The sequence below is a fragment of the Tamandua tetradactyla genome, chromosome 5 (assembly GCF_023851605.1).
Source record: "Tamandua tetradactyla isolate mTamTet1 chromosome 5, mTamTet1.pri, whole genome shotgun sequence".
Taxonomy (NCBI): Eukaryota; Metazoa; Chordata; class Mammalia; order Pilosa; family Myrmecophagidae; genus Tamandua; species Tamandua tetradactyla.
The window spans coordinates 5,472,497-5,484,715 of record NC_135331.1 but is presented as its reverse complement, the minus strand read 5'-3'; positions in this window follow the sequence as shown (position 1 = coordinate 5,484,715).

The following is a 12,219-nucleotide window of genomic DNA, read 5'->3' as shown; positions in this document are numbered from 1 at the left end:
GTGCAATGTTTTGTGCAAAATGCTCTTCCAGGGAAGCTTCTCTGCCCATGTTCCTCCTGACTGCTATTTCATCGCTGTTCCTTCTGACCCCTGTGTGCAGTCAATGCCCCACAAGGACATGTAGACAAAGGACCAGGCTTTTCTCACCATGTAAAGAAAGTAATGGGGAGAACACATGCTTTTACTGCTTTGTAGACAAGGATCTGTCAGAGCCTCCTGGAAATTGTACACAGGACTGTGGAGAGAAAACCAAGGCAGGGAGGAATTCAGTAGCTCTGTGACCAACATGTGAAGTTTTTTCTAGAATAGTCAGGAAGGTCACGGGAAGCAAGTTAATTATGACAAGATCAAAGGTATTAAACAACCTCCTCTCACAACCTGGCTGGCACTGTATAGGAAAGAGTCTCCCATGTTCTCAAGGTTCCTTATTAAAAGACAGCTCACTGAGCTCCCGACCTTGCCTTCACCTAGCTTTTCTAACCAGGCCTGGATGCTGCCATCATTTCTACCTGGAGGCCAGAGAGGACAAGTAGTGGGGCAGGCCAAAAAGCAGACCACTGGCCTTTAAAGATGCCTGTCCTTTTGGCAATAAAGAGGAAAGTCACTTTGCCTGGCCACGAAAACAAATGCAGCATCAGTGAATGATAGTTGGAAAAATTTCAGCCAGATACTTCTATCTGAGCATGAATTACTATACCTCTGTTAAACAGAGAGTTTAAAAAGTGTTCACCAAATTGGCCATCCCTCTCATTCAGCCAGACAGACTGAAGGAGAGTGAACATGGAGAATAATTTCACAGCCTGTGATTTATCATAATGTGTTGTTGGGACAGGTGCCACCTAAAATCAGCTTGCATTACAGCAGAGGTGTGTGACTTCCACCCCAGGGGACAATGACAAGATCTAACAGCTTCAATTTTCCAGTTAGGGGGTGTGATTTAGCTATGATTTATAGCAGATGAGAATACATGACACTAATCTCCAAGTTTATGGTCCTTCTCCTGCGTTTTATCATCTTTAAAACACCAAGACCTTTAGGCATCAGGTCTAGAATATATTTGGATACATGCAACAACATATGCATTTGAATGCCAGCTCTGTCACAAGGAAATGGGAAAGATGTCAGTCATTGCAGAATTTAAAACTTAATGGTGATTAAAAACACAATAGCAACAAAAATACCCTAATCCCAAAGCAAAGCATAAGCATGATATTCTCCTCAAATGCAATAAAATCCACTGGTGGTTACGAACAGTCTGGCCTATATTGATTCTCAGTTCTCATCTGCTAAAAAAAAGACCCTGCCCTCAATTTGACTCGGTCCGTGCATTATGAAACAGCATCATTTCTCTTCTCAGAACATGTTAGCATTTAACCAAACGGGCAGAAAATAGCAGTGCCTTGAGTTAAGGAACACTAAACTGCCCGTTTCCTGCCTACAGAAAAATCAATGTACATTCAAGTCAAACCTGATATCCTCTGTTGATTTCCAGGAGTCCATTTAAGGTCATGAGGCCACAGAGGCAATATTAAAATGCAGCTAGACCCTGCTCATTTAGCTCCAATCTCAGGACTCCATTTGCACATGTTAAACTCTCATTAGTTTAATAGGAAGGACGCCCACATGACAGCAATGAAGCCTTAGGGGAAGGCCTGGAGGAACAGTTCCTGTCATCCTCCCCTATCATTAGTTATCATTCGTTTTCACTCTTGAATTCCTAAGTCAAAGCAGAGGTTTAAATTCCTCCCAGAGCTGGGCCATCGTGGAGGGTGCCAAGGACTCTCCACCTTAGCAGCCCAGTCCCCAACGCGCCAGGAGGCTGTGGGCAATCTCTTATCAACTCCCACGCCCCGAGCTCAAATGCACATTCATGTCTAAAGAATCAAGAGCGTGCCCCCACGCCCTGAGGGAAGTATACGTCTAACCCTGCCCACTGCCTAAGTTTTATCTTCCACGGTCTATGGCAAATGCCACCTGGGCTGGCTAAAACAACGGAAACGTACTGGCTCACGGTTTCGGAGGCCAGAGGCTTGCTTCCACCCGGGTCAAAGCTTCCCGAGGGTGCCCAGCTGCACTCGGCGGAATTCCTAGGCTTGGGGCTGTGTCTCAAGCCACGTTCCGGCTCTTGTTGACTTCCGGCTCTCGTTGACTTCCGGCTCTCGTTGACTTCCGGCTCCGGTTCCTCCCAAACCCCTCCTTCTTCTACGGGGCTCCAGAGATATGGATTAATGGCCACCCTCATCCCCTTGGGCCACACCTTAACTGAAAATAAGGACGTCGAAAGGCCCTATTAACAATGGGTTCACAGCCATGCCGGAGACCCAGGTTCGATTCCCGGAGCCTGCCCATGCCAAAAAAAAAAAAAAAAGGAAAACAATGGGTTCACACCCACAGAATGTAAAATAATTTAAGAACCTATATCTTCTGGCATACACACCTAAATCTACCATGCTCTCAAACAACCTGTGTCCAGACCGGGCCCAAAAACAGACAACTCATCTGGAGGAATTCAATATAGCGCAAATTCTATACAAAACCCCATAGCCAGGCAACATTTGCCCCCAACATTTATTCCTCAACTCCTTTGTTCCCTGGGATTAAATGCTTGATGTTGCATATGTATGTTTATGTATATGCATTTGTATCTACATGTATATATACACACACAGACACACACACACATATATATTGAATTAAGTACATTGCCAATGTTTAAAAACTGGGGAGCTTTCATATTAAATGCTAGGCTTCTGGTTTCTCTTGGAAAAACAAGAATATGTGTTCACACTGGTGCCATATCTGCCTGGCCACAACTACGGGCAGAGAAGAGGCTTTGGAGAGGGCTTAGACTCTGGTCCACTGTCTTAAATCTCCCCTACTGCCTTAACTCTGGCCAACTTGACTTTCCTCCCTTGTAGCATTTAAATTTCTCATACTTAATCCTAATCTATCCATCTATCCATCCATAAAAAATAAATAAAACCCATAATTGTATGGTTTTTTTCATACATACCCTTATATGTAAGTCCTTCAACTTATTCACTTTATTTTAGTTATTCAATTTGAGAAACACACACCTCTTTTTTTTTTAATTTCTCTTTATAGTTAAATTCAGGAGCTCTGAATCAGGCTGCCTGAGTTTGAATTTGGCTTCGAGGATTACCAGTAGCATGACCTTGAACAAGTTCCAGAATGTCTGTGAGCCTCAGTTTTATCCAACTGTAAAATGGGGATAATGAGAGTACCAACCCCTTTGGGCCATTGCAAGAAGTAAACGAGATAATGCATGTAAAGCACCTAGCATAGGACCTGGCATAGAGAAACATCTCAATCAATGTCTGCTGCTACTAACATCACTATGAACCCTATTACTTTTATTATTAATTCTATAGTGAAATAACAGTTTCAGAACGAAGATGCAAGTTCACCATTGCCCATTAGTCAGCTGTCCCCTGTCTTTATTAAATGCAGAAACATAAATGGCCTGAGACAGCCACACCTTTTATCCATCACCTGCATGTTCTCTCCCATCACCTCTGGCTAGTACCATAAGTGTGCACTTATTAGTGGTAGTGGTGGGGGGAAATCTGGTGATGGATTCTTTCCCGGGGAGACAGAGGAACAGCAGTTTTGATGTAACAGCCTGATGTATATATATGTATGCATTTTGAATGAAAGTTTCTCAAGACCAATGGTGAAGAAAAAGAAGAGAGAGACTCTGTAAGTAGATTCCTTTGTTGCAAATTTCTTTTTCTTTTTTTTTGGGGGGGGTACATGGTCCAGGAATCAAAAGGTTTCTCATTTTTGCATCTGCTAACTTCTTAATGCCCTGCTATTAGGGCTTCCTGCTGATTAGTCTCACAATAACAAAAATGCATTCATTTAGTCACTCTTATGAAAAAACAAAACTGAGAAGCTTCTGGTGCCCGCACAATTCTAGATACTGAGGTTGTTGAGATGAATGAGGTGCATGGTGCCTGCCGTCAGAGAGGCTCATTCTAGTGGTGAGGACACAGTAAAAGGCAAGTAAACTAATGATGGCATTCCAGATCCTTATACGTGTTATGGCAAAACCAAACCTGTGTAGTGAGTAATGACTGTCTGAAGCAGTCGTTCTAAATTAGGAAAGACTCCCGGGGGAGCCTCTCTAGGGAGAGGAACCTGTGTGAAGAGATGCAGCCAGCCATGGGACGGACTGGGAGAAGAGCGTCTAAGCAGATGGAGCAAGTGCAAAGGCCCTGAGGTAGAAACTAGCTTGGCATGGTGTCTGATGGCAGTCATAGATGGAGCATGCAAAGTCTGCATTATCTCATGTCACCATTTCAACAATTCTGTGATATAGGTGTCACTATTATCCCCATTTTATGGGTGAGAAAAATGAGTTTTATGGAGGTTAATATCGCCCTCCTAACTGGGGGAGGCAGGAATTCTGTTTAAATAGCAAGTCTTCTCTCCAGAATCCAGGGCATTAGCCACACAGGTCTGCCATGACACCACATCTGCTCTGCTGTGTGCTCAGATCAGCCCTTTCCTTGTTCACCTCAGCCTAGTTTGCTCGATGTTTGACCATCCCTATGAAATCCACCAGTTCTTCTCTCTTCTAAAAATACCTTAGATAGCAAAGAGCTTGCTACTGGAAAATGAAACAGTTATGGACACAGAATTCAGGTGGCCCTTGGCTCACAGACAGGACTTCCTTAGTCAAGCAGGTGAGTAATCTTCCCTGTGGGGTGAATAAATTTAGCAAAGAATAACACTGCACATGCATGGTGACTCCACGGTTCCTGAACGTCACTGAAGTACGCAGAAGATGCATGCAGGAAAGAAAAACGACAAAACATGCACATACCCCAAAAGCAGTATGTTGGTCCCTAAGCAGATAGGAAATAGTTGGGCTAAATCATTTTATTTCTTCTCTTTAGGAAGAACTTTTCCAAGCTTCTTCATTCAAATAAATATCACCTGTTCCAGGCTTTGAAGTGGAGAATTCTCCACTCCCAACTAAACATTGGGTCTTTCTGACCAGTGAAGGTTGCATTCCAAGACTAGCTGTGGCTTTCCAGGGTTCTCAATATAATCCACCACTTGGTAAGATGCAAAGAGAGGGATGCAGTTGCCTAAAGCAGACAGTGCCTGCTCTGATGTGTTATACAATTCTGATATTACTCCAGATTATCACAAAAGTGACATGTTTCTTTGACATCCATTTTGAAGGCTTATCTACTAAATTGGATTTAGATTTGTGTGGCATCTATTTCAAGAGTGATTTAATTAAATATGATAAGATTTGAAGATCTATTGTAGAAAATCATAGTAGGGCAGCCGATTAAAATTTTATAGAGAGGCATTTACACAATGATTTATCGCATACCTTTGATCTGTAAGCTGTCTGTTGCAAGGTATTCTCTACTGTAAGGTAGTTAGAGAAGTGCTTAAGTATCTCAGTCAAAGGATTAGCTCTTGTGAGTTAGAAGAGAAAGAATGAATGCTGCACTTCGTGTCAGATTCTCTCAAGGATATAGTTGGGTCCTGTATTTTATTTCTATATAAATGTCTTTATAGTAATCCTACATGTGGTGGCTATGGACTGTCACAAATAGAACATATGGCTTCTTTTCATTTTTGACTTTCTGGAATTTAATTCTGAAGTTAGATCTGTGCTTTACCTCATTCAGCCCCAAAGGAGCTGGTGTCCTCTTTTCTTCAACTCATTTCTTTAATTTTTTTTTGGAGGGTGGGGTAACACTTTCTGTACACATAAGCCAGTCAATAGCTGACAAGAAATTCTCTGTGTTGTCATGACCTAGATATTTAAAAGGAAAAGAGAAAGAAACTATATATGCCCATTGCTTTGAAAAGGCAAACATTTTGCTGAGTAACCTAAGGTTCTCAATTCCTTGATCATAACTGTAGCCTGAATTATATACACTAATAAGGCATATCAAATACCCTGCTTCTGGCGAGTGCCCTGCCTCTCACATGGGCATGCTGCATGTGAGCTCTGCCCCCCACCTGCACTAGGACACACAGGAAGACCACAATACCCAGGGCCCCTCGCGCCCAACAGAAATCACGTGCCTATGTTCAGGTCAATGATGTGCCATTTTCTGGCCTGTCCGTGGGTTTTTTTTTTTTTTTTTTTTTGGTCTATTTCTTCCCTGTCCACAGCACAGGAGCAAAAGGTTCTGAAATGGTGCAGCTGCTTAAAAAAATAGAAGCTCCTTGAATCCTTGCTTGGAGGACAGCCACAAGAGGGACCCAGCAAGCGGGGATGCGAGAAATAAACTTGTGCCAACGCACTGACACTGGGGATTGCTTGTTAGAGAAACTAGCATTATCTACCCATACGGTCTGCTCGGGTTCTAATCCCAGGCCCAGTGGGTGTGAATCCATTAGCACACAGGACCTCGAAAGACGCTCCTGTTAATTAAGATGTACCAAACTGAAGGAGGGTGCGCCTTAAGACAATGTGACAAAGGGAGTTAGGCAGGGAGGCAGAAGGCAGGAGCAGGAGAAGCCAGAGAATGCGGCAGATGCTGCATGATGGAGGAATCCAAGGGCAGATGCAAGCCAGCAGCTAAATGCTACACAGCGTGGCAGAAAGCATGGCCTGTCGAGCCTCGGAATTCGGGCTTCTAGCCTCCCAAACCTGAGGCAATACAATCCCTGTCATTGTGTGGCGTTTGTCACAGCACCCTGGAAAACTAAGATCTCTTCTAAACAAACAGTTTTTCCTGCCCAGTGCCCATCAGTCTCATATTATTACCATAAGCTCAAGTGAGCTCAGTTTTCCCCATGATTCACTCCTTCGTTTCCCTACTTTACTTTTCAGTTGGGGTCAATACAGTTTGGTGGGTTTTTTTGTCTCCAATATGTGAAAGCTGAGTTTCTGAATATAAGAATATTAATTGCCTACCATATGCACTAAGCTTAAAATATGCATCATATAATCCTTATTACAACCAAAAATATGCACATTCAGTTTTTTTTTAGTAAGCTTATCGAAGCTACTGCGTTGTAACACATGGGAAAGTACACAAGTAAAAGTGCAGTTTAATGAAGGTTCACAAAATGAAAACACTCAAGAAACCAGCACCCAGATGTAGCAATAGAACCTTTCCCTTTACGCTTTCACGTAGGGGAGGTGTCAAGAAGAAGTCCCTACACTTCCCTGTCATTACCTCCCCCCAAAGGTAACTGCTCTTCTGAATTCTCACCCCATCGTTTAGATGTGCCTGCTTTGGGACTTTATACAGACAGGATCGTGCAGTTTGTGTTATTTTGCTTCTGGTTTCCTTTGTTCAACATTATATGTGGATACCCCTGATTAAGGTTGGGTATCTTTTATTTCCTATTGAAATCTGTTCACCGATGTGATCAGAAAAGAGATTAGAGCCAAATTATAAAAGTAGTTATTGTGGCTGGCTAGGTCTCAGTTTACTTTTCCTTTTTTTGCCCTTTTTTCTGTATTTCCAATTTTCTCCAATTAATTTATTCGTTTGATACAGAGTTAAATTAGAGAATACCTGTCATTACCTAACACAGTGACTGTCACACAGATGCTAGCTTCTTTTATTGCCATCATCAGAAAATTAGAATAAAGATTAAAAAATGCAATTTTTAAAATAACAAAAGATAAATTGGTGTCCTACGGAACAGTCTAATTGTCCCGTGGTTTGTTTAGATGAATAAACCAAAGATCAGAATTTCATGAGCATCTCTCTCTACCCTCTTGATGAATGGGGAATCTTGTGAAATGAATCCTGCCTGGGACATGTGGAGCACCTTAAGTGAAAGATGAAGGACAGAAGGGTTCCCACAGTTTATTCCTGTCACTACCCAGAGGTCATATGCTTTGTTCTGGAAGATCCAGTTTTGTTGCCAAAGTCCCGAGCGCCTTCCCCCACCTGCAGCCACCTGAGGAAAGCTGGCTGGATCCTGGAGGTATCTTGCCATGCATAGATACTCGGTGGAGGTTGGTGGTTATGTCAATGCCCTTTCTGTGCTGGCTGGTAGCCCCAAGTTGGTTTTAGGAGCCCCCATCCTGAAAGCCTCTGGATGTTGGTTCATTTTGCCTAAAAGAAGAGCAAGTTTTAAATAAAAACAATGGGTCTCTTACTCATCATTGGGAAATTGAGTCTGATGACTTAGTTCCTTGTTTGCAGCACTTCTGTTCGGATTTAGCAGATTTCCTAGATAGCTTGACACTGGAGCTGGCGAGTCCTCAAGCTGACACCCAGCTAAATGGAAAACCAGGCAACTGAGCCCCGAGAAGAAAACTTCATGGCAGAACAACATCATCATTACTGTTCTCAATTTTGGAATCTGTCAAAGAAACCTGAGTTCAATTCCTGACAAGTAACTCGATCCAAGATAAGCAATCTCTTTGTGATGTGGGGTCCTTGTCTGCAAAGCGAGACTAACTGTTGTACATATCTCATAGGGATGTTGTGAGTATTAAATGTGTGAAGACATATAAAACAGTAGGACAAGTTCTTGTCCATAAGAAATCCCTTAGTATTGTTGGCCGAGAAACAACAAACTGACCTGCAAGGTGTCTGTTAGGGGTCCTAGAGTTGCAATTTGGGGTACACAGATTCAGGGAGCAACCCAATTTGTGCCCTATCTTGGCTCTTCCAGGCAAGGGTCTTTAAAGAAAAAGATGATTATAAGTGGTCTGTGATCAGTGGATCCTCGGGCGCTCCTTCAGGTTAGAGGTTGACTGAGTTCTTGACCTTGTGGTTTGCTCACATGTCTGGGCGCCCTCGGAGTTTGGAGGGACATGCTGGGTGAGGGCTGCACACGGTGGCAGGGGTAACCACAGGCTGAGACCTGCCTGAGAGTCACCCAGGAGGACCCTCCGGGCTTCATCTTAAATCTCTTAACCACAGTGACTCTATTTTATTTCTTTTTACAATGTGCACTAGTCATTATTAACTGTAACGATATTATCCCAGGAAATCCAATCAAGCTGTTGTAACCAATTGGATCCAATGTGCAATATAAACCATACATCACAGTTATATACGAAAGTTCCAAAGGGGCACAAGAGGACTATTTCTGTTTTTCTGTTTAGCGTTTCTTGAGTACCCTGACTCCATAGCACAGCAGGAAGACTGCGGATAGGAAATTCATAAATATGCGATGTCTACACCAACTTCTTTCTCCTTCCTTCACTGTAAATTATGGAAGGGCTTAGATGTAAAAATAGTGGTGAATCTTTTATTGCTCCTACTGCTTTCAAAAAGAGTTTGCATTATCCATTCTGTGTGTAAACTATTCCAGCTCCTGCTCAGTTGTGTACTTATGGGTTCTTAGACCCGATAAGTTCTGAAATGCAGAGAGGCTAGCCTCCCTAGAATATCATTTAGTTCCATTGCCCTATCTTTTATTATCGACAGTCCTTTCTAACATGAAAAAGTTAGAATGGGCATAGCCCAAATATCCTTAAAAACTGGGAGAGAGATCAAAGGAGAAGGTGGAGGGAGATATAACAGAGAAGGTAGGGTTTAACAAATGAGTGTGATTGCATTTCAGAACTTATCGGGTCTAAGAACCCAGAAGGGAAAATTGGACATTAGCCACTAATTATTTATTAACAAGCACATATTAGTTGTGATACAGAGAGCTTTTGTAGCGAATTCATTGAAAGCATCCCTGAGTGAGCTACTGACACCAGACAAGTACTCTGAACAATTAGTAGTTGCTAATGAAAACTAAATGGTATAATAAACACCGCTGCTGACATTTTTTTAAATTGTGAAATATAACATACACATACAAAAAAAAGCAGTAAATTTCAAAGCACACTGCAACAATTAGTTATAAAACAGATTTCAGAGTTTGGTTTAGGTTATGGTGCCACAATTTTAGTTTCTCCTTCCAGCTGTTCCAAGACACTGGAGACTAAAAGAAATATCAATATAATGATGCAGCAATCACACTCATTTGTTAAACCCTACCTTCTCTGTTATATCTCCCTCCACCTTCTCCTTTGATCTCTCTCCCAGTTTTTAAGGATATTTGGGCTATGCCCATTCTAACTTTTTCATGTTAGAAAGGACTGTCGATAATAAAAGATAGGGCAATGGAACTAAATGATATTCTAGGGAGGCTAGCCTCTCTGCATTTCAGAACTTATCGGGTCTAAGAACCCATCTGGAGGTTGTAGATTTCTGGAAAGTAATCATAGCCACGTGGAACTTTTGTAAAACCACAGATAGAGCCCTGTGTATTGTTTAGAATTGGCAGGAATGATTTTGGTTGGGGGTTGGCAAGTTATGGTAGGTAGTAATGTCTAACTGCAGTTTGCAGGAGAGTAGCCTCCAGAGTAGCCTCTTGACTTTATTTGAACTCTCTCAGTTGCTGATACCTTATTGTTACACTTCTTTCCCCCCTTTTGGTCAGGAAAGCATTGCCGATCCCATGGTGCCAGGGCCAGGCTCATCCCTGGGACTCATAGCCCACATTGCCAGGGAGACTTTCCTACCCGGATGTCATGTCCCATATAGGGGAAGGGTAACAATTTCATTTTAGAGTTGGGCTTAGAGAGAGAAAGACTGCATCTGAGCCACAAAGGAAGTCCTCTGGAAGTAACCTACCTAAGCTATAGGTAGGCTTAGCTTCTCTGCTATATAAATAAACTTCACAAGAGCAAGCCTCAAGTTCAAGTCCTTGGCCTATTGACTTGGGAGTCCCTAATGTCTGAGACAGTATCAGGGATTTCCCCAGTGGTGAAGATTAACTGTTCCATATTTTTTCTCCCATTCCTCAAGGGACTTTGCCGATACTTTTAAATTATCTGCTCAATATACTCTGGGATGTAGCTGGGCATTATATTAAGCTATACAGACTTACAAGCCTTCATTCCCATTCTGGGCTCCCTGCATTTGGGTTGTTTAGATGCTCTATCCAGACAGATAGAGTTAGATTGTGTGCTACAGAAAGTGTAGGTTCTGGACAAAATAAACCTCTCTTCCTTTGGTCTCATAGAGCAGGTGAAGTTCTAACATACAAACAGTATCTTCCTTACCCCTGTTTTCTGATTTACCATAGTCCCAGCCTGATCAGTTTCATTCTTATCTCTGATTGAAGCCTGACCTCTTTTTCAATTTCATTAACCTATTGTTATATGTGGCAGTGCTGACTTTTAGACCTGCAGAACTCCTACGCTGAGTCTTAGGTGTCACACAGGTACCCAAAGTTCCAGGGAGATACCAGCTTATACATATATTGTACAGCCTTTCAAAATCTGGGAATAACAATTACAGCTCCGGACTAAATGTGACTTCTATAAGAGCTTACAATCTAGGCCCGATTTTCTTACAGTATTTTCTAAATGCAATACTTGCCCTTTTGTTTCTGGCTTATTTTGTATCACATAATGTCCTACAGGTTCATTCACAACATTGCATGCCTCATGACTTTGTTCCTTGCCATAGCAGCACAATATATTTGATCATATGTATACACCACAGTTCACCATTCTACCTCTTGTATCCTTCAGCCACCTCCTTTCACTCTCAACTTTAGACAATTTTCATTGCTCCCAATAGAAAAATAACCGATAAACACATTCTCACCAAATAGAAAATCCAAACCTCCCCTTAACTCTTGTCCTTCCCCCCTATTATTTGCCCCTGGTATTGCTGTGGTGCTGTTGATGTCTTCCTGCTAAACACAGCCCACCGCTGCTGAGATTTTGATAGGAACTCTCACCAGGTGGACATTCTCATCCCACAACCTGGAACTGGGTGACTGCTGCCAGGACATGGCTGGTTTTTACTTCTGCCTTATTGACTGGGCCAAACTGGATAAAATCAGAAAATTCTGGCCACCCCTACCTGCACATCCACAAAGCAACAAAATTCTGACCTGAAGTCAACTATACCTAATTATAATAGTAAAATCTCCACCCGTCCTCACGCTAAGGCCATCGTTGATCATGCAGTATATGAGCAGGCATGATCTTCCATCTCACCTCATTCCACCTCCTTGTTTCCACATCATATAAAAATCCCACACCTTTTCAGCTCAAGGGAGACAGAGTTAAGCTTGCCTCCTGTCTCCTTACTTGTCTGCCCGGCAACACACTCTTTCCTTCCTGGAAATCATGGTGTCATAGCATTGACTTCAATGTGTATCAGACAATGGTCCCACTTGCTCAGTAACAATAAGCCTCAAAACCTGTTATTACCTTCTGGGACCTGTGTATTCCAC